This window comes from Somniosus microcephalus, chromosome 4 (assembly GCF_052327205.1).
Source record: "Somniosus microcephalus isolate GS21.2 chromosome 4, FLI_Smic_1.0, whole genome shotgun sequence".
NCBI classification, from domain to species: Eukaryota; Metazoa; Chordata; class Chondrichthyes; order Squaliformes; family Somniosidae; genus Somniosus; species Somniosus microcephalus.
The window spans coordinates 290,452,338-290,475,128 of record NC_140990.1 but is presented as its reverse complement, the minus strand read 5'-3'; positions in this window follow the sequence as shown (position 1 = coordinate 290,475,128).

Genomic DNA, 22,791 nt, shown 5'->3' with positions numbered 1-22,791 from the left:
AGCGGGAGCCCAGGTGAGTGAGAGTTCGGAGCTGCTAAAACAGTGGGAGCCCAGGTGAGCAAGAGTTCGGAGCTACTAAAACAGCGGGAGCCCAGGTGAGCGAGTGTTCGGAGCTACTAAAACAACGGGAGCCCAGGTGAGCGGGGGCCACAGGAGCGGCTGATTTAAAGGTGAGCGGGGGCCCACGGAAGAGACTACAATGGACCAGTGAGTGTAAAGAAGTAACAGTTCTGGGGGAGGTGGGACCAGTTCAAACCGGACGGTTTGCACCTGGGCACGGCTGCAACCGATGTCCTAGGGGGAGTGTTTGCTAGTGCTGTGGGGGAGGGTTTAAACTAAAATGGCAGGGGGTTGGGAACCTAAGCAGGGAGACAGAGGAAAGGGAAACAAGGATAAAAGCAAAAGATAGGAAGGAGAAAAACAAAAGTGGCAGTCAGAGAAATCAACGGTTTAAATCAAACATGGCCACAGTAAATAATAATTCTAATAGGTCCAAGAGCGTTAAAAAAACAAGCCTGAAGGCTTTGTGTCTTAATGTGAGGAGCATTTGTAATAAGGTGGATGAATTGGCTGCGCAAATAGAAGTAAACAAATACGATTTGGTTGGGATTACGGAAACGTGGCTCAAGGAAGGCCAGGACTGGGAACTCAACATCCAGGGGTATTCGATATTCAGGAAAGATAGGCAAAAAGGAAAGGGAGGTGGGGTAGCATTACTGGTTAAAGAAGGGATTAACACAATTGTAATGAAGGATATTAGCTCTGATGAGGTGGAATCTGTATGGGTAGAATTGAGAAATACTAAGGGGAAAAAAACGTTAGTGGGAGTGGTTTATAGACCTCCAAACAGTAAGGCGGAGGTTGGGGATGGCATTAAAAGGGAAATTAAAGAAGCATGCAATAAGGGCACAGCAGTCATCATGGGTGACTTTAATCTACATATAGATTGGGCCAACCAAATTAGTAACAATACTGTGGAGGAGGAATTCCTGGAGTGTTTACGGGATGGTTTCCTGGACCAATATGCCGAGGAACCAACCAGAGATCAGGCCATCTTAGACTGGGTATTATGTAACGAGGAAGGATTAATTAGCAATCTTGTTGTACGAGGCCCCTTGGGTCGGAGCGATCATAATATGATCAAATTCTTCATTAAGATGGAGAATGAAGTAGTTGACTCGGAGACTAGGGTCCTCAAATTAAATAAAGGAAACTATGATGGTCTGAGGAGCGAGTTGGGTAGGATTGATTGGGGAATGGCACTCAAAGGGTTGACGGTGGATAGGCAATGGCAAACATTCAAAGACCGAATGGATGAACTACAGAATTTTTTCATCCCAGTTTGGCATAAAAATAAAACAAAAAAGGTGACCCAACCGCGGCTAACAAGGGAAATTAGGGATAGCATAAGGTCCAAGGAGAGGGCATGTAAATTGGCCAGAAAAAGCAATAATCCTGAGGATTGGGAGCAGTTTAGGATTCAACAAAGGAGGATAAAGGGATTAATTAAGAAAGGGAAAATAGAATATGAGAGTAAGCTTTCAGGGAACATAAAAACTGACTGTAAAAGCTTTTATAGATATGTGAAGAGAAAAAGATTGGTGAAGTCAAGCGTAGGTTCCTTGCAGTCAGAATCGGGGGGATTTATAATGGGGAACAATGACATGGCAGACCAACTAAATACATATTTTGGTTCTGTCTTCACAAAGGAGGACACAAATAACCTCCCAGAGATGCCGGGGAACATAGGGTCTGATGAAAGGGTGGTACTGAAAGAAATCAGTATTTGTAGGGAAATGGTGTTAGGAAAATTGATGGGACTGAAGGCCGATAAATCCCCAGGGCCTGATAATCTACATCCCAGGGTACTTAAGGAAGTGGCCCTAGAAATAGTAGATGCATTGCTGGTCATCGTCCAGAACTCGATAGACTCTGGAACGGTACCCATGGATTGGCGGGTAGCTAATGTTACCCCACTATTCAAAAAAGGTGGTAGAGAAAAGGCGGGGAATTATAGACCGGTAAGCTTGACATCGGTAGTGGGGAAAGTGCTGGAGTCCATTATAAAAGATGTAATAGCAGAGCACTTGGAAAGCAGTGACTGGATCGGACAAAGTCAACATGGATTTACAAAAGGTAAATCATGCTTGACTAATCTACTGGAATTTTTTGAGGATGTAACTGGTAAAATAGATAAGGGAGAACCAGTGGATGTGGTGTATTTGGACTTTCAGAAGGCTTTCGATAAGGTCCCGCATAAGAGATTAGCGTGCAAAATTAAGGCACATGGGATTGGGGGCAAGGTATTGACTTGGATAGAGAACTGGTTGGCGGACAGAAAGCAAAGAGTTGGAATAAACGGGTCGTTTTCCGAGTGGCAGGCAGTGACTAGTGGGGTACCGCAAGGATCAGTCCTAGGACCCCAGCTATTCACAATATATATTAATGATCTGGACGAGGGAATTGGATGTAATATCTCCAAATTTGCAGACGACACAAAGCTGGTTGGGAGGGTATGCTGTGAGGAGGATGTCGTGAAACTCCAGTACGATTTGGACAGGTTGTGTGATTGGGCAGAAACATGGCAAATGCACTATAATGTGGATAAATGTGAGGTTATCCACTTTGGTGACAAAAACAGGAAGGCAGATTATTATTTGAATGGCAATAGATTGGGAGAAGGGGAAGTGCAAAGAGACCTGGGTGTTCTTGTGCACCAGTCGCTGAAGGTAAGCATGCAGGTGCAGCAGGCGGTTAAGAAGGCAAATGGTATGTTGGCCTTCGTAGCAAGAGGGTTCGAGTACAAGAACAAGGATGTCTTGCTGCAGTTGTACAGGGCCTTGGTGAGACCGCACCTTGAGTATTGTGTGCAGTTTTGGTCGCCTTACCTGAGGAAGGATGTTCTTGCCATGGAGGGAGTGCAGCGAAGATTCACCAGGCTGATACCTGGGATGGCAGGAATGACGTATGAGGAGAGATTGTGTCGATTGGGCTTATACTCACTGGAGTTTAGAAGATTGAGAGGGGATCTCATCGAAACCTATAAAATTCTGTCAGGCCTGGACAGATTGGATGCAGGAAGGATGTTTCTGATGGCCGGGGAGTCCAGAACCAGGGGTCATCGTCTAAGGATAAGGGGTAAGCCATTTAGGACTGAAATGAGGAGGAATTTCTTCACCCAGAGAGTGGTGAACCTGTGGAATTCTCTGCCACAGAGGGCGGTGGAGGCCAGTTCATTAAGTATATTCAAGAAAGAGTTGAATATATTTCTTAAGGCTAAAGGGATCAAGGGATATGGGGAGAAGGCAGGGACAGGGTACTGAGTTTGGATGATCAGCCATGATCTCATTGAATGGCGGAGCAGGCTCGAAGGGCCGAATGGCCTACTCCTGCTCCTATCTTCTATGTTTCTATGTTTCTATGTAATCGAAGTGTGACGTCACCAGAAAGCAGGTAAGTGATTGGTTGGTGAGTATTTCTATATTTCTCGCTTTTTTTCCAAAATTTAAGTGCCTTGGTGTAGATTAATATATATACGTGTTCCAAATTTTAAAGCCAATTAATTAATTAATTGAGATGGGAGACCAGGAAATGTGTTGTTGTTGTTGCATGTGGGAGCTGGTGGACAACGTTGAGGTCCAAGGTGACCACATCTGCAGTGATGTTTGTATTGATTTCTTTGTGGGGTCAATGATGAGACATTTATGAAAGAGAGTGGCCTAGAAATTCAGTTGGGCGTGCCAGCCGTTAGCGCCTTAGGAGGAGTAGATCTCGAGCGCTAGGCGCTTAGCGCCCAGGTGCAGCGCGATCTGCGCCTCGCCTCAACTTCAGTAGACATTAAGCGCCGGCGCAAAATCTTAGCGCGCGCTCAGCTGCGCGCGCAGATCATGACGTCATTTCGTCGTGCAACGCCCTTTGTGCGCCCGGAACCGGAACTTCACTCGAGCCGCCCCATTGTGCGCCGGGCGGCCCTAACGACTGTGAAGTGGAACGGTACACAGCCGAGGCGGGCCGCGGGGAGCGCAATTTAAAGGGCACTTACCCTGCACTATAAAGGCCAGCCATTTTGCAGCATTCACTCTTGTGCAACGGTTTTTTGGAGAGAGACCAAGGAGGAGAGCTTACTGCTTTGGCCCAACACTAGGACAGGTGTTTTTGGCTCAGGCCAGAGCTTAGCAATTATCTTTGCCTTCATTGAGATCTCAGTGTTTGCCAGCATATAATGGGGGCTGCATTGGGTGCCAACGCTGAGTTTCAGCCTTATGCCGGAAGGGCTTACAGATGCCGTGAGAGAGTGGCAGCCTTGGCTAGACGCAGAGGGGGCAACAGGCGTCGCCAAGTGAGGCCTTACCCACCCAGGGTATACCGCCAGCAGTCCTCCTATCTGACCATGTCTGCCGCGCAGTGTGTTAGGAGGCTGCGATTCAGAAGGGAGGTGGTTGCAGACATCTGCCAGCTGCTTCACAGAGATCTGCAGCCACAGCTGATGCGCAGGACGTCTCTGTCGGTGGCGGTGAAGGTGACGGTGGCTCTCAACTTCTATGCCACCGGCTCCTTCCAATCCGCTGCTGGGGACATCGCTAACATCTCCCAGTTCGCCGTGCATTGCTGCATCCGCCAGGTGACCAATGCCCTTTTCAGAAGGAGACATCAATTCATCTCCTTCCCCATGACCCTGGACAAGCAGCAGCAGCGTGCAGTGGGATTTGCAAGAATAGCGGGCTTCCCCATGGTGCAGGGCGCCATTGACTGCACGCATGTGGCTTTGCGGGCACCTCTGGAGCATGCCGAGGATTACCGCAACCGGAAGGGCTACCATTCCCTCAACGTACAGCTGGTGTGTGACCACAGGCAGCGCATCCTAGCTGTCAATGCCCGCTTTCCAGGCAGCAGCCACGATGCCTTTATCCTGCGACAGACAACTGTGGCTGACATGTTCCAGGCACAGCCTCCCCCAAGAGGATGGCTTATCGGGGACAAAGGCTATCCTTTGTGTACCTGGCTCATGACCCCGCTCCGCGCGCCCATGACCCCTGCTGAAGAGGCATACAACGAGAGCCATCAAGCGACTAGGAACATCATAGAACAAACAATCGGCGTCCTCAAGCAACGGTTCCACTGTCTCGATCGCTCCGGGGGAGCCCTCCAGTATTCGCAGGAGCGAGTCTCCCAATTCGTCATCGTTTGCTGCATGCTGCACAACCTGGCTATCCGCAGGACTCAGGCACTGCCACCTCACGTTGGACCACCACCTCAGGAGGAGGAGCAGAAGGAGGAGGAGGACGAGGAGTACCAGCCCAGGAGGGAGGCAGAAGGTCCAAGGGCCGCCCGTCGGCGGCTTATTGACCGCCACTTCTAGGCCCCCTGTCAGGGAATGGCTTGTGCCAATGAAACAACATGATTGCAGCCGCTCCGCAAGCCCTCAGCCGGTTAAGGCAACAAACACTTCAAAGATCAAACATGGACAATGTGAATAAATAAAATGGTTTATTGTACAAACTCAGGGCCCTTCCCACATGAAAACCAAAAACAGACGAAACCCCCAAAAAACACTCACACACATTACTCGCTCCCACAACCTGGAGAGGATTAACAAAACAGTGCAACAAAAATGGCCGTCATCCTCGGCCTTCGTAAAAAACAAACATCACATCCTCGGCCTTCAAAAAACAAACATCAAATTCTCAGCCTCAAAAAACAAACATCAAATTCTCGGCCTCAAAAAACAAACACAACTGCCCACACATTCTACTTTTTGGCCCGCGAGGGCGATGCCTTGGGCATCTTTGTGTGGCCCCTGCCCGCCCTGCTGCTCCTCCTCAAAGTGAGGCCATTGGCTGCTGCGAGGCTGGGGGCAGGCTCCTGAGGGGCACATGTCGTGACGGCAGATGCCCTTGGGGGTCGGCCTAGACGACATCTGGCCGTCGAGGGGCCGGCTGGTGAATGCTGCAGCTGTGGCTGGCCAGCATCAGTCGCTGCAGCAGCTCCTGGCAGCTCCACTGGGGGAGTGGCAGTGGCGGCTGGAGGAATGGGGGCAAGCTGGTGGATGGCAGGCGCTCGCTGGTCGCCTGAGACACTGGCACTCGCCCGGGCCAGCACTGCAGCATGCGTACCAATCTGCCGAGGGACAGACCGCTGTGCTGCTGCAGCGCGCCAGGTGCCCTGGCGATGCCTGGCTGACACAGCGAGTGTGGCAGCAGTGAGTGCCCATGTTGACCTGTTCAGTGACCGCATCAGAGCAGCCAGTGACTGCACGGCACCACTGATCACCTGGCCAGTCGCTGCCAGAGCTGCCCCGAATTCCGCCCGACTCGCTGCCTGATCTGACCGGAATTCCGCCCGACTGGTGGCCTCTGAGGGCCTGAACTCGGACACACTCCGAGACAGGGACTCGATGGCCTCAGGCAACCGTGCCACTACCCCCATGAGCTCCGTGTGCCGGCGCTCTGAGTCCGCGGACAAGTCCTCGATGCGGCGCATCTCCTCGGCGTTGGCCGTCTCCGGACTGGAGGCCGGACTCTCCCTCTGGGGAGAAGGCCGCCGAGCTGGCCGACCCTTCCTGCGTTGCTGGACGCCGCTGGGCCCAGCAATTGGACTCCCCTCCGACCCTTTCCCCTCTGGGGAGAAGGCCGCTGAGCTTCCACCCCCCTCCCGCGTTTCTGCAGGCCGCTGGTCCCAGGAGCTACCCTCCCCTCCGACACTTCCCCCACGCTCCCCTCCAGGGAAGATGTGTCCCCTACATTGGCATGGGTTGCCACGGCTGAGGGTTCCCCTGATGGGCCGCCTTCCTCTTGCTCCTCCTCCTCCTCCTCTTCTGAGGGGCTGTCACTGGCAAGTTCAGGGACCTCCTCCTCACCATCTGAAAGCAGGAAGGCACAAGAGTAGCTTTAGAGTGAGGAGAGGGCGTCAGCGAGGGATGCATGAGTTGTGGCATTCAGCGCATTGGTCGGACAGTGGCAAAGGGTGTAGATCTGATGCGCAAGTGGGACGAGAGAGGTCCAAAAGGTGATGTCCTTACGTTTGGTGCCCAGAACAGGGTCGACATCTCCAGATGCAACAGGGCCAATCACCCGGGCACCCATGATGCGCTCCACGCGATGTTGCAGCTCGGTGAGCGGCTGGATCTGGGGGCCGCCTCCCCCGGTCGCATTCCGGCTCCTCTTATTATTGGCCAGCTTGGCCTGCAAGAGAAAGGACGGCCTCTAAGTACAGTGTGTAGCCCAGATCTTGTGTGTACTGCCTCCCATGGTCGAATAGCCTGGCCAGTGTGTAGCCCTGATCTTGTGTGCACTGCCTCCCATGGTCGAATAGCCTGGCCAGTGTGTAGCCCTGATCTTGTGTGCACTGCCTCCCATGGTCGAATAGCCTGGCCAGTGTGTTAAGTGCACAATGTGCAATTGATGTTCATGAGTGTCCCATAGCTGCTGCATGAGGGCTGGCCATTAGGGCTTTCAGGTCCCTTTGCCCATAATGTGAGGTGCACATGCAAGGATGAGGAGGACACTGGAAATGGTACTCACCCTGACAATCCTGGCGAGGTCATTCAGCTTTTTGCGGCATTGGACACCGCTCCTGGGGACCTCGCTGTTGGATGACACCTTGGTGACGACATGCCTCCAGGCTCTTCTGTAGACGCGGGCCGGCGGCTTCCTGCCATTGTCCGGAAACAAAATATGGCGTCTCTTCTCCACAGCACCAACCAGCACCCTCAGATCCATCTCTGAGAAGCGCTGCGCTCGTTCACGGGCCTTCTCCATGGTTTCAGGTGCTATTTGGGTCCAGCAGCAGTGTTCAGGCCTAGCTGCAGGGCTCCACTATCCAGGGCGTGGCAGCAGACCAAGTCAACCCTTCCCCCTTAAGAGCTGGCCGGCGCCAGGGTGTCTGCTGTCAATCAAGAAAAGGCCGCACCTGCGCTGCGCCCGGCCTCGGCGCTATCACTCAGCACCTCCGGCTTAGTGCCTAAAGAGAGGCGTGCATTGCCAGTTTTAGCGCTCGAGCAAACTCTTAGGGCGAAGCTAATGAATATCGGGGAAGTGGCCTCGAATTTGCGCCAGGCGCAAACTTTAGCGGCCGCCCCACTTTCCCGCCCCAAAAGTGGCTATAATGAATTTCTAGGCCAATGAGTTTTAATCTAAAGTCTGTTCAACTCTTTTATACAGCTTTTACAGGAGACACGATGCTGTGATGCATCTAGAACAAAACCGAAACTAAACTCACTGCCTTGCTTCTCTCAGTCACATGCCCTCTGCTGGTCAGGCACAAGCAATCAATACATGCAATTAAGGCATCATAATCGAACAGGCAAATACCATCTCTATTTGCTGATATCATTACATCTCCTTTTCTTAAAACAAAAGTATTTTACTTTTAACTAACAACATGTTTTCTTTGTATTAATCTGCATTTTAACTGTAACACTTAATGAACTTATATTATCATTATCATGATCAAGGTTTTTTAACCTTGCTTTGTGTGTTCACATGAAATATGTCAATACACTAGAACTTGAAGAAAGAATAAGATAACATTACTTCCTTCTATAACAATAGTCCTTAAATTTGCTCAATGAGTCTCTCAGGAGGCTTCCTGTGTCTTGAGGATTTTCTGATTGATTGTCCTTGAATCTGAGTTGTTGCCTCAGATGATTGATTCTCAGCTGTGTGATCAGGTTGTTCAACAGTATCAGTCTCTTGACCTGCTGTGGCTGGTCCCATGAGAAGATCTCGACGATTTCTTCTCAGAACAGCACCCTCATCTGTCTGAATGGTGTATGATCTTGGTTGAACTTCACTCAGGACAGTTCCCTTCTGAGTCCATGTGTTTGTTTTGTCTTTGAACCTTACTTGGTCACCAGTGTGGAGTTCAGGTAGGTTTTGTGTTCCTCTGTCATAGTAGTACTTTTGCTTTTCTTTCTGTTGTTCTTTGAACTTCCTCACTTTCTCCCCCTTTTGTTTTCAGGAGGTTCTCCGGGATGGGTAGGTTTGACCTTAGCCGACGTCCCATCAGGAGTTGGGCTGGTGACATACCACACTCGAGCGGCATTGTGCGGTATACAAGCATGCTCTGGTAGAAGTCAGTTCCACTGTCTTTTGCCTTGTACATCAGTCTTTTCACTGTCTGGACCGATTTTTCCACTAGTCCATTGGACTGTGGAAAGTGAGGACTTGACGTTGTGTGGACAAAGTCCCACTCTTTGGCAAAGTGTTGGAAACTTGCATTGTAAAACTGAGGTCCGTTGTCTGTGAAGACCTCGCTTGCCACGCCATGTCTGGAGAATATGGCTTTCATACATGTTATCACAGCATCTGCAGTGGTGGTGTGCAGTCTACAAACCTCTGGATACAGGGAGTAATAGTCTCTGACTACAAGATAGTCCTTCCCTCTACATACGAATAGGTCAGCGCTTACCTTCTGGTAAGGTCTGTCTGGTGCTGGGTGTGGCTTTAGTGGTTCTACTGGATTGCTTGCTCGATATTTCAAGCATATTGTGCAGTTTGACACCTCATTTGTCACATCTTGGTTGATTCGTGGCCAGTACATCACCTCTCGTGCTCTTTTCTTACACTTTTCGATTCCCAGATGTCCTCCATGGATCTTTTTTAGCATCTCTCTTCTCAGACTCTTTGGGATAACTATTTTACTTCCTTTGTAGATGATGTCTTCGACCACTGATAGTTCCGCCCTGCAGTTCTAGTACTCTGCTATATCAGGTGAGCAGTCTTGCTTCATGTTGGGCCATCCATCCAAGATGCTTTTTCTCAGTCGTCTCATTGTTTCATCTTTGTTTGTCTCAGCCTTTATGAGCTCCATTTTTGCATCTGCTATGGGCAGTGCACTTGTGATCATGTCCACGTAGGCGTTCACTTTGTCATCCATTGTGGTGTTTGCGGGCTCACTTGGGTCTACAGCTCTGGACAACGTGTCTGCTGTATACATCAGCCTACCCGGTGTGTACGCAACATTCAGTGTATAGCGTTGCAGCCTGATCATCATTCTTTGTATTCTAAGCGGACAGCTATTTGGTGGCTTTTGGAACAATGCAATCAAGGGCTTATGGTCAGTCTCTACACTGATTGCTTGTCCTGCCACAAACTGGTGAAATCTTTCACAGGCGTATGTGATGCTGAGCAGCTCCTTTTCTATTTGAGCATATCGCGTCTCCGCGTCTGTCATTGAGCGCGATGCATATGCAATAGGTTGCCAGTAGTCATATTGTTGCAGAAGAACGGCACCGAGCCCACTCTGTGATGCATCTGATGATATCTTGATGGGTCTCGCTGGGTCATAAAACCTCAGAACTGGTTCCTCTGTGAGCAGTTTCTTTAGATCGCTCCATGACTTCTCATGCTCATGATTCCATTCCCATTCTATGTTCTTTTCAGTTAGTCTTCTCAGTGGCGCCATCTTTTCTGAGGGGTTGGATATGAATTTCCCCATGTAGTTGATCATTCCATTAAACCTCTGCACGTCCTTTTTGCATTGTGGCTTTGGCATATTCTCAATGGCGGACACCTTTCTGGGATCTGGTCTGATGCCCTCACTGCTAAGGATACCTCCCACGAATGTCAGTTCTGTCACCCTGAGCTGGCATTTCTCTCTATTCAGCTTCAGGTTTGTTTTCCTTGTTGCTTCCAGCACTTTTTTCAGTCTCTCATCATGCTCAGTTCTCGTGGTTCCCCATACTATGATGTCATCCATTGATGTATCAACTCCCTCCAGGTGCTCATAGATCATATGGATAGTCTTGTGATACACTTCAGGAGCTGAGGCAATGCCAAATGGTAACCTTAGGAATCTGTATCTGCCAAATGGACTGTTGAACGTGCACAGTCTTGAACTTGCTTCGTCCAGCTTCATCTGCCAAAATCCTGATGATGCATCTAACTTGCTGAAATATTTTGCATTTGCAAACTGTGCCATGATTTCCTCACGTGTAGGAAGCTTGAAGTGCTCTCTCTTTATTGCTCTGTTTAGATCTCTTGGATCCAGGCAAATTCTGAGCTTTCCTTTCTTTCTGTCCACTACGACGAGGGAACTCTTCTGAATCACGTTCAGGCTTTCCACCCTGTCCAACTCTGCCTTCAGTTGCTTTTGACGAGCAAACGGAACTTTTCTGCATGGATGTATGACCGGTGTCATACTTTTATCTACACTGATCGTGTGTTCTCCTGGAATGCAGCCTAGACCCTTAAATAGGTCGTTGTACTCTTTCATGAGTTCATCATAGACTGTCTCTCCTTCGCTTTCCACAATGAGGACTCTCTTTACCAGGTTCAGTCTCTCACAGGCTTTTAAACCTAGTATGGCTTGCACATCCTTTGGCACCACGATTAATGCTAGCGTGTGCTCTCTGTCCTTGTGTGTTACTTTGACAATGCATCTTCCTTTCACTGGTATATCAGTACCTGAGTATCCTGTCACTTTCACTTTTATTCCATGTATCTTTGGTCTGGGTCTAATTTTCTTAAAATCAGTCACTGATATCACATTAACTTGTGCTCCAGTATCCAATTTAAATGGAATGTATATGTCATTCACTTTTAGTGTCAACATCCAGTCTCTTTCTTCTTTTTTGTTTTCAGACACAACATCTACATAGAACTCCTCTATGTCGCTTTCATCTACTGCATGGACCTTGCTTTGTTGCATTTGGTTCTTACAACAACGGGCATAATGGTTGTTTTTGTTCCAACTATTGCATTTTTTACCATATGCTGGACACTCTTTTGGTGGATGCTGTGTACCGCATCGACTACATGTCTTTCGATTGTCCCTTTCATTTTTGTTTGCTGGCCACGCCTCTTTTTTCACATTGGCGCTCTTTTTGTTAAACGGTTTGTGTCCGTTCTTACTCACTGCATCCACGTTGCAGCTACTGTCACTGAACAGCTCCTTTGCCTGGAACTTCACAGTCTCTGCAGCCCTACACAGTGCTATGGCTTTTCCCAGGTCTAGATCTTGCTCTCTTAGCAATCTTTCCCTTAGACCATTATCTGGAATACCACACACCAGTCTGTCTTTTATCATCGAGTCTGTCAGTCCCCCAAATTCACATGATTTGCTTCTGTTTCTCAGTTCAGTCACATACTGATCAATAGTCTCACCCGTTTTCTGTACACATGTGAAAAATCTGTGCCTCTCAAACGTCACGTTATGTTTAGGTATGCAGTAGGCCTCAAACTGTTCCATTATTTTATCTAGCTTAATTTTGTCTCCATCAGTAGCGAATGTGAAATTATTATACACCTCCAGCGCTTTATCACCCACGACATGTAAGAACAGTGACGATTTCTTATTATCACTTTTCTCATCAACTCCGATTGCCGCTAAATACAACTCTACACGTTGTTTGAATCTCCTCCAATTTTCAGCCACATTACCTGTCAACTGAAGCGTCGCCGGTGGGAGTAAACCTTCCATTTTTCACTTCGTTAGCTATTCTCCAATGGTAAGCAACGATGTTCTCTTTTGGCTTGCTAATTTGTGGAGAGCTGATTTAACTTCAGAATTTTTCTCTTCATCTCTTTCAGCCACTTCTGACACCATGTATTGATTTCTTTGTGGGTTCAATGATATAGACATTTATGAAAGAGAATTGAGTTTTAATCTAAAGTCTGTTCAACTCTTTTATACAGCTTTTACAGGAGACACGATGCTGTGATGCATCTAGAACAAAACCGAAACTAAACTCACTGCCTTGCTTCTCTCGGTCACATGCCCTCTGCTGGTCAGGCACAAGCAATCAATACATGCAATTAAGGCATCATAATCGAACAGGTAAATACCATCTCTATTTGCTGATATCATTACAATGTTGGCTGCTCGAAGAACTTTGGCTCAGAGTTGATGAGCTGGTGTCCGAGATTCAGACACTGCGACACATTGGAGGGGGAGCGTTACCTGGACACTAAGTTCCAGGAGGCAGTCACACCTACTAGAATAATTACTTCCAATTTGGCCCATGGTCAGGGACAGGAGGGTGTGACTACAAGCGAGGCAAGGTATTGGGATCCAGGAGGTAGTGATGGAGGAGCCTCAGCCCTTGGCCTTGTCTAACAGGTACGAGATTCTTGCTCCCTATGTGGACGAGGGCAGGGACTGCAGAGAACATAAGAACATAAGAAATAGGAGCAGGATTAGGCCAATCGGCCCCTCGAGCCTGCTCCACCATTCAATAAGATCATGGCTGATCTGATCCTAACCTCAAATCTTCTACCCCTCTCCATCCACCCGAACCCATGTGATCTCCCGGGAGAGGCGAAAAACCAGATAAAAAACCCAATGGCCAATTTGGGAGGAAAAATCTGGGAAATTCCTCTCTGACCCATCTAGGCGATCGAAACTCGTCCAGGAGATCACTCTGTCCCTATATTTTCTACAGTACTTACCTTCTGTAAAGGCGATCTCCACCCTGCCAGGAACAGGAATAAAACCATCTCCTGAAATCTAACACAGAATTAGAACACAAGAAGTAGGAGCAGAACCAGGCTACACGGCCCCTGGGCCCACTCCACTACCCACAGGGCCATGATCATTCCGAACCTAGACTCATGTCCAATTTCCTGCCCGCTCCCCTTAACCCTTAATTCCCTTTACTTCTAGGAAACTATCTATTTCTGTTTTAAATTTATTTAATGATGTAGCTTCCACAGCTTTCTGGGGCAGCAAATTCCACAAACCTACCACCCTCTGAGTGAAGAAGTTTCTCTTCATCTCAGTTTTGAAAGAGCAGCCCCTTATTCTAAGATTATGCCCCCTAGTTCTAGTTTCACCCATCATTGGGAACATCCTCACCGCATCCACCCGATCAAGCCCCTTCACAATCTTATATGTTTCAATAAGATCGCCTCTCATTCTTCTGAACTCCAATGAGTAGAGTCCCAATCTACTCAACCTCTCCTCATATGACCAGCCCCTCATCCCCGGGATTAACCGAGTGAACCTTCTTTGTACTGACTCGAGAGCAAGTATGTCTTTTCTTAAGTATGGACACCAAAACTGTATGCAGTATTCCAGGATGAACAATCTGACCACAGCACCATGGTACAGGGAGCCATTCAAGTGGGGGGAGTAAAAAGAAACATTGTAGTGATAGGGGACAGTATAGATATGGGGGATAGACACTGTTCTCTGCAGCTGAGAGCGTGAGTCCCGAAGGCTGTGTTGTCTGCCCGGTGCCAGGGTTAAGGACATCTCCACTGGGCTGGAGAGAAACTTGGAGTGGGAGGGGGAGGATCCAGTTGTCATGGTCCACGTAGGCACCAATGACATAGGTAGGACAAAGAAAGAGGTTCTGCTGAGAGCGTATGAGCAGCTAGAGGCTAAATTAAAAAGCAGAACCACAAAGGTAATAATCTCTGGATTACTACCTGAGCCACGAGTGAATTTGCATAGGGTAAATAAGATCAGAGAAATGAATGAGTGACTCAAAGACTGGTGTGGGAGAAATGGGTTTCGATTTGTGGGGCACTGGCACCAGTACTGGGATAAGAGGGAGCTGTTCCGTTTGGACGGGCTTCACTTGAACCATGCTGGGGCTAGAGTCCTGGCGAATTGAATAACTAGGGCTGTAGAGAGGGCTTCAAACTAAATAGTGGGGGGGAGGATCCAGGTGAGCGGGAATTTAAAAAGTCAATGAGAAATGAGAAAGCAATAGAGCAGGATAGAGATGGGGGAAATAATAACCAGAGTGTGACAGGAAGGGACAGAATGTTTAAAAATAAGAGTGCAACAGAAAATGGGGCCAAAACAAGGAGGAATGGTAAAAAGACAAAGTTAAAAGCTCTATATCGGAATGCACGCAGCATTCGTAACAAGATAGATGACTTGACGGCACAAATAGATACAAATGGGTATGATCTCATCGCCATTACAGAGACATGGTTGCAAGGTGATCAGGGCTGGGAACTGAATATTCCAGGGTATTTGACAATTCGGAAGGATAGAAAGAAAGGAAAGGGAGGTGGGGTGGCTTTGTTGGTAAAGGATGGGATCAGTGCAGTGGTGAGAAGTGATATTGGCTCAGAAGATCAAGATGTAGAATCGGTTTGGGTGGAGATAAAAAATAATAAAGGGAAAAGTCTCTGGTGGGCGTAGACTACAGGCCCCCGAACAGTAGCAATACTGTTCGACAGAGTATAAATCAATAAATAATGGAGGCCTGTAAAAAAGGGACGGTAATAATCATGGGTGATTTTAATCTCCATATTGATTGGACAAATCAAACTGGCCATGGTAGCCTGGAGGAGGAGTTCATAGAGTACATCCGGGATGGTTTCCTAGAATAGTATGTAATGTAACCAACCAGGGAGCAGGCTATTGTGGATCTGGTACTATGTAATGAGACAGAATTAATAAATGATCTCATAGTAAAGGATCCTCTAGGAATGAGTGATCATAGCATGGTTGAATTTCAAATTCAGTTGGAGGGTGAGAATGTTGTATCTTAAACCAGTGTCCTGCTCTTAAACAAAGGCAATTACAGTGGCATGAGGGCAGAACTAGCTAAGGTGGACTGGAAAAATAAATTAAAGTGTAAGACAGTTGAAATGCAGTGGCGGACATTTAAGGAGATATTTCATAACTCTCAACAAAAATATATTCCAGTGAGAAAGAAAGATTTTAAGAGAAGGGAGCACCATCCGTGGCTAACTAAGGAAGTAAAGGATGGTATCAAATTGAAAACGAAGGCATACAGTGTTGCCAAGATTTGTGGGAGACCAGAGGATTGGGAAATTTTTAAAACCCAGCAAAGGATGACTAAAAAAATAACAAAGGGAGAGAAGATGAATGAGAGTAAGCTGGCAAGAAACATTAAAACAGATAGTAAGAGCTTCTACAGGTATATAAAAAGGAAGAGGGTAGCTAAAGTAAACATTGGTCCTTTAGAGGATGAGACTGAGGAATTTATAATGGGGAATGGGGAAATGGCAGCGATTCTGAACAAATATTTTGTATTTGTCTTCACAGTAGAAGACACTAACAACATCCCAATAATGGATAATCAAGGGGCCACAGGGAGGGGGAACTAAAGACAATCACTATCACTAAGGAAAAAGTACTTAGTAAAATAATGGGTCTAAAAGATGACAAGTCTCCTGGACCAGATGGCCTGCATCCCAGGGTCTTAAAAGAAGTGGCTGCAGAGATAGTGGATGCATTGGTTGCAATATACCAAAATTCCCTGGACTCTGGAGAGGCCCCAGCAGATTGGAAAAACCCTATTTAAGAAAGGAGGGAGACAGAAAGCAGGAAACTATAGACCAGTTAGCCTAACATCTGTCATTGGTAAAATGCTGAAGTCCTTCATTAAGGAAGCAGTAGCAGGGCATTTGGAAAATCATAATGCAGTCAAGCAGAGTCAGCATGGTTTTATGAAAGGGAAATCATGTTTAACATACTTGCTCGAGCTCTTTGAGGAGGTAACGAGCAGGGTGGACAAAGGTGAACCAGTGGATGTGGTGTATTTGGATTTCCAGAAGGCATTCGATAAGGTGCCACATAAAAGGTTACTGCATAAGATAAAAGCTCATGGAATTGGGGGTAATATATTAGCATGGATAGAGAATTGGCTAACTAACAGAAAGCAGAGAGTTGGGATAAATGGGTCATTTTCTGGTTGGCAAATGGTAACTAGTGGGGTGCCACAGGGATTGGTGTTGGGGCCTCAATGATTTGCAATCTACATTAATGACTTGGATGAAGGGACTGAGTGTAATGTAGCCAAGTTTGCAGATGATACAAATATGGGTGGGAAAGCAAGTTGTGCAGAGGATTCAAAGAACCTGCAAAGGGATATAGACAGGTGAATGGGCAGACATTTGGCAGATGGAGTATAATGTGGGAAAGTGCGAGGTTATCCACTTTGGCAGGAAAAATTTAAAAGCAAATGATTATTTAAATGGAGAGAGATTACAAAATGCTACAGTTCAGAGGGACCTGGGGGTCCTTGTGCATGAAACACAAAAAGTTAGCATGTAGGTACAGCAAGTAATCAAAAGGGCAAATGGAATGTTGGCCTTTATTTCAAAGGGGTTGGAGTATAAAAGCAGGGAAGTCCTGCTACAACTGTACAGGGTATTGGTGAGACCACACCTTGAGTACTGCGTACAGTTTTGGTCTCCTTATTTAAGGAAGGATATATTTGCATTGGAGGCAGTTCAGAGATGATTCACATGGTTAATTCCAGAGATGAGGGGGTTGACTTATGAGGAAAGGTTGAGCAAGCTGGGCCTACACTCATTGGAATTTAGAAGAATGAGAGATGATCTTATTGAAACATATAAGATACTGAGGGGGCTCCTATTTCTTATGTTCTTATGTTCTTATTAAAATCACCCATGATTATTGCAGTACCTTTCTTACAAGCCCCTACCAGTGATTTCTTTCCCTTACTATTTCTTATCTCCACTCAAACTGATTCTACATTTTGATCTTCCGTGTTATTCTTAACACAAACACTGGGCCAATAAGTACATATATGAATATTTGCACAGTTCATTATTAGTCAATCTCTATACAGATGGAGATAACAAACTGAGATTAAAGCCGCATTTATTAACTCTTGTTAAATTGTTCATTGACTACTGGAGCTCTCCCATCATGTTGCTCATGATCAGTCAGAGGATACCTGTTTAATGAGGACAGGGTCCCTGAATCACATAAGACATAATGTACAATTCTGCTCACTGCAAAGTACTAATCCATGTAAAATACTCAGGACCAATTTTAACTGCCGCTGCTGGGCAGGAATGGGGTGTTAGCACTGTGAAAATCACAGTGCTGTACTTACTGACCTGTTTCTGTTCTTCATCTGGGGATTCACGAGGGCAGACCATGTGCCACCTGAAACAGGTGGGAGACTCATTAATGCATATGCATCTGGGTCCTATGATGTCAATAGGACCCCAAAACAATTTTCACTGGAAAAGGTGGAAATAGCACACATTGCTGGACAAGCATGAAACAGCATTTAGAAGTGCTATTTAATGGGAGGCAATCCTGCAAGTACAAAGATCATTGGATTCTTTTAGTATTTCACCCAGCTGAGTTTTTTTCAGTTAAAATTACACCCATTAAATGTTAGGTATACCTGCAGCTTTAGTTAGGATGAGATTTGTATCATACTCCTTGTCATCGTGTTCATAAGGCTTATATTCAGGGCAGTTTTAAGTTTAGATTTTTGGGAAGCAGTTGTCTTTTTTGCTACCATTGTTGCTAGTTATCTAGGTCAGCATGTTCTGGTATAGTTTTGGAGAGGTATCTTTGCGATGGTTACCAATGTAACTCTGCCTTGGCCATTGTTTGGTACCTTCGCAACTGCCAATATTTCACACCACCCTCTAACCCCATATCCAAATCCATATCCACATTTTGCCTTAATAACTACAACAACTTGCATTTATATAGCACCTTTAACCTAGTAAAATGTCCCAAGAAGTTTCACAGGAGCGTAATCAGATAACAATTGATACCAAGACAAAGAAGGAAACATTAGGACATGTGTCCAAAAGGTTGGTCAAAGAGGTAGGTTTTAAGGAGCGTCATAAAGGAGAAGAGAGAGCTGGAGAGGTGGAGAGGTTCAAGGAGGGAATTCAAAACTTAGGGCCTAGATGGCTGTAGGCACAGCGCCAATGGTAGGACAAAGTAAATGGGGGATGCACAACAAGCCAGAGTTGGAGGCATGCGGAGTCCTCTGAGGGTTGTATGGCTGGCGAAGGTTACAGATATAGGGAGGGGCGAGACCATTGAGTGATTTGAACACAAACTTTAAGATCGAGGCATTGGTGGACCGGAAGCCAATGTAGGTCAGTGAACACAGGGGTGATGGATGAATGAGACTTGCTGCAAATTAGCATATTGGCAGCAGTGTGTTGGATGAGCTTAAGTTTATGGAGGGTGAAAGATATGAGGCTGGCCAGGAGTGAATTGGAGTTGTCGAGTCTGGAGGTAACAACGGCATGGATGAGGGTTTCAGCAGCAATGGGCTGAGGCAGAGGCAGAGATGGGGATAATAGGCTGGTGGAAGTAGGCGGTCTTGATGATGGAGAGGATATTGGGTCGGAAGCTCAGCTTGGTTGTGAACAGTGTGGTTCAGTGGCCTGAGACAGTGGCCAGGGAGGGGGATGGAGTTGGTGGCTAGGGAACAGAGTTTGTGGCGGGGATCAAAGACAATGGTTTCAGTCTTCTCAATGTTTAGTGGAGGAAATTTTGGCTCATCCAGGGCTGGATGTCAGACAAGCAGTCTGACAACATAGAGGCAATGGGGCTGTCGAGAGAGGTGGGAGTGAGGTAAGGCTGGGAGTCATCAGTGTACATGTGCAACCTAAGATTGGGTTTTCAAATGATGTCGCCGAGGGGCAGCATGTAGATGAGAACTAGCAGGGGGCCAAGGATAGATCTTTGAGGGATTCCAGAGGTAACAGTGCGGTGGTGGAAAGATAATCGACTGCAGGAGATGCTCTGACTGCGACTGGATAGGTAAGAATGGAACCAGGTGAGGGCAGTCCCACTCAACTGGACAATGGAGGAGAGGGGTTGGAGGAGGATGGTGTGGTAAACCGTGTCAAAGGCTGCAGACAGAACGAGAAGGATGAGGAGGGAAATGTACCATGGTCACAGTCACAGAGGGTGTAATTTGTGATGTTGATTAGGACCGTTTCAGTGTTGTGGAAGGGGCATAAACCTTTTTGGAGAGATTCAAACATGTAGTTGCGAGAGAAATGGGCAAGAATTTGGGAGGCGACAATGCATTCAAGGATTTGGAGAGGAAAGGGAGGTTGAAGCTGGGCGGTACTTTACAAGACCAGAGGGTCAAGGGTGAGTTTTTTGTGGATGAGGTGATGACGTCAGATTTAAAAGGGAGGGGAACAGTATCTGAGGAGAGGGAACCATTTACAATAACAGCTAGCAATGGGGCCATGAAAGCAAGTTGAGTGGTCAGCAGTTTAGTGGGAATAGGGTCGAGAGAGCAGGAGGTAGGTCTCATGAACAAGCTGAGCTCTGAAAGGGCATGAGGGGAGAAAAGAGAGAAAGTAGAGAAAGGTGCGAGTTCAGAGCTAGTGCAGGGTGTAACCTTGGGGAAGTTAGCCTTGGTGGGCAAAGGGATGAAAGGGATGCGGCAGAGCCAGCTGAATGGATGGTCTCAATCTTAGTGACAAAGAAGTCAACGAGCTCCTCGGTGTTAGAGGTAAGGTTGAGATGGGCGGGGACAGGAGATTAAGGAGACAATTGGCACTGGAAAAAAGAAGCCGGGGGGTTATCTTTGCATTCCAGAATGATCCTGGAGTAGTGAGCAGTTGTGGCAGAGAAGAGCAGGTCCTGATGGTGCTTTATGTGGTCCATCCAGATCTGGCGATGAATGGCTTAAAGCAGCTGTATGCCAAAAGCATTCAAATCTGCATCCCTTGGACTTCAGGGAGCGAAGGTGAATGCCGTACCTAGGGGAGCAACCAGTGTGGGAGAGAGTAAGGGGGAAAAATTCAGTTGTTTGCGCCTCCCATTAGCGCCTTAAGAGGGCGCTAATAGGGTGCAAAGCAACTAGCGCCCGAGCGCAGCGATATTTGCGCCGCTTGCGAAATTAACTAGACATTTTGCAGCGGCGCTAAACACTATCGCCACGATCTCCTGCGCTGGCAGATTGTGACATCAGTCGAGTGCGCAACGCTCCGTTAGCACCCCGGACCGGATATTGAGTGGCGCCCCCTGCCTTACCACCTGCCACTAGCAATGACAGGTTGAGGGGAGCGTTATGCTGTCAGAAAGGGACTAGGGGAGCGCTATTTAAAGGCGACCACTTCCTGCCTTTTTTTGTCGGTGACATTTTTGCATCACGCATTCTGAGAGAGAGAGAGAGAGACTTCTGGAGAGATTCAACGCTGTGTGAAGGGGTTTTGAGTGCTGAGCAGCACTTTGCAGGTTTATTTTGATTGGCCCTTCCTTGCTTCACCAGTGCTCTGAGGTAGCGCCTCGCTCCTCAGCCTTTGCGCCTTAAGACAGGTGTGAAACGCCTGATTTAGCGCTCCAATCACCTCCAGGGGTGATAAAAGCCAAGTTTACTGTCGGAGGCGATAATTAGCGCCAGGCGCTAAACTTTGCGCACGGCCGATAACGGCGCCCCATTCGGGGCGATACTGAATTTTTCCCCCTAAGGGTCTTATTGGGGACAAAGGTATCATAGGTGGAAGTGAGGGTATGTTTGAGCAGATCGGTAGCTGCAACTGGCACATCTTATACAAAAACAAAATACTACGGATGCTGGAAATCTGAAATAAAAACAGAAAATGCTGGAAATACTCAGCAGGTCAGGCAGCATCTGTGAAGAGAAAAACAGAGTTAATGTTTCAGGTCGATGACCCTTCATCAGAACTGGAAAAAGTTAGAGATGTAACAGATTTTAAGCAAGTGCAGGGGCAGGGAATGGGGGGAGGGGGGGAAGAACACAAGGGAAGGTCTGTGATAGGGTGGAAGGCAGGAGTGATTAAATGACAAAAGGTCTAATTGTACAAAGCAAAAGGAGATGGTAATGGGACAGGTACTGAAATAAAAGATGGGTCTAGAAGAGGTGTAAATGGGAATGACAGAATCATCAACAGCTGCCATCTGAAAAAATAGGGGCAGAAGTTATGGTCTGAAATTGTTGAACTCGATGTTGAGTCCAGAAAGCTGTAAAGTGCCTAATCGAAAGATGAGGCGTGGTCCTTGAGCTTACATTGAGCTTTGTTGGAACAGTGGAGGAGGCCAAAGACCGAGAGGTCAGAGTGGGAGTGGAGTGGAGAATTAAAGTGACAGGCGACCGGAAGCTCGGGGTCACACTTAAGGACTGAACAGAGCTGTTCCGCAAAGTGGTCACCCAATCTGCATTTGGTCTCCCCAGTGTAGAGGAGACTGCATCGTGAGCAGCAAATACAGTATACTAAATTGCAAGAACTTGCACACCTTTCTGTTTTCCCTGTGCTTCTCAGTCCCCTTCACTTATTGTTATATAATTTTCAACTTCACAGAGTGGCAGTCTCTAAAATGTGTGCATAAACAGCCACATTTCCGTGAAATATTTGCATTTGATTTACATGGATAAGTCAACTTAATGAACATGTGCATTACATTTATACATTATGATATAGGTACTAATGGAAGCTTTTGAAGACAGTGGAAAAGAAAATCGGGTGTGGAGTAAAACGGGCTGATGATTCGCTATTAGCCTTTTTTGCACTACTGCCGTTAACCAGTTTCTCCCTGCCGTATGTTGTCTTTTTCTGGGTGGATAAGCTACCATGGGTTGAGTGGCCTCACTCAGCTTGTGAACAGCCAAAATAGCTATTATTTTACAATACTTTTTTACACCACTGTAATAAATTTGTTAACAATACTCCAAAATCTGACTAAAATAACAATACTCAGAGGATGGACTGAACTACGGTACTTCAGGTTCCAGTTATATAATAAAACTCCCAGCTCTGATCCACTCTAGGCCCAAATGAAATAACAGTACTGTAAGGCTTTCAGTCGTCCTTGACTCTAAATCACTCCAGTCTTTGATTAAAAAGCATTATTTGCAAATTCTTCAGTCAAGGTCATGGGACTTACTGCTGATCCTAAGTAGAAAGCATCACACATCACTATTCTGCTCTGCTTCTGTTTAAATTGCATGTGCAGATCTTTGTGAATATCATCGACAAGATTCTGCTTCCCAATGCTCAAATGCATAAGACACATTTAAGGCGTGTTTATGAACCATTGGCTTATTTTTTGTTTACAAGGGCTTTCACACTCCAGGAACTTTTACAAGCGGTC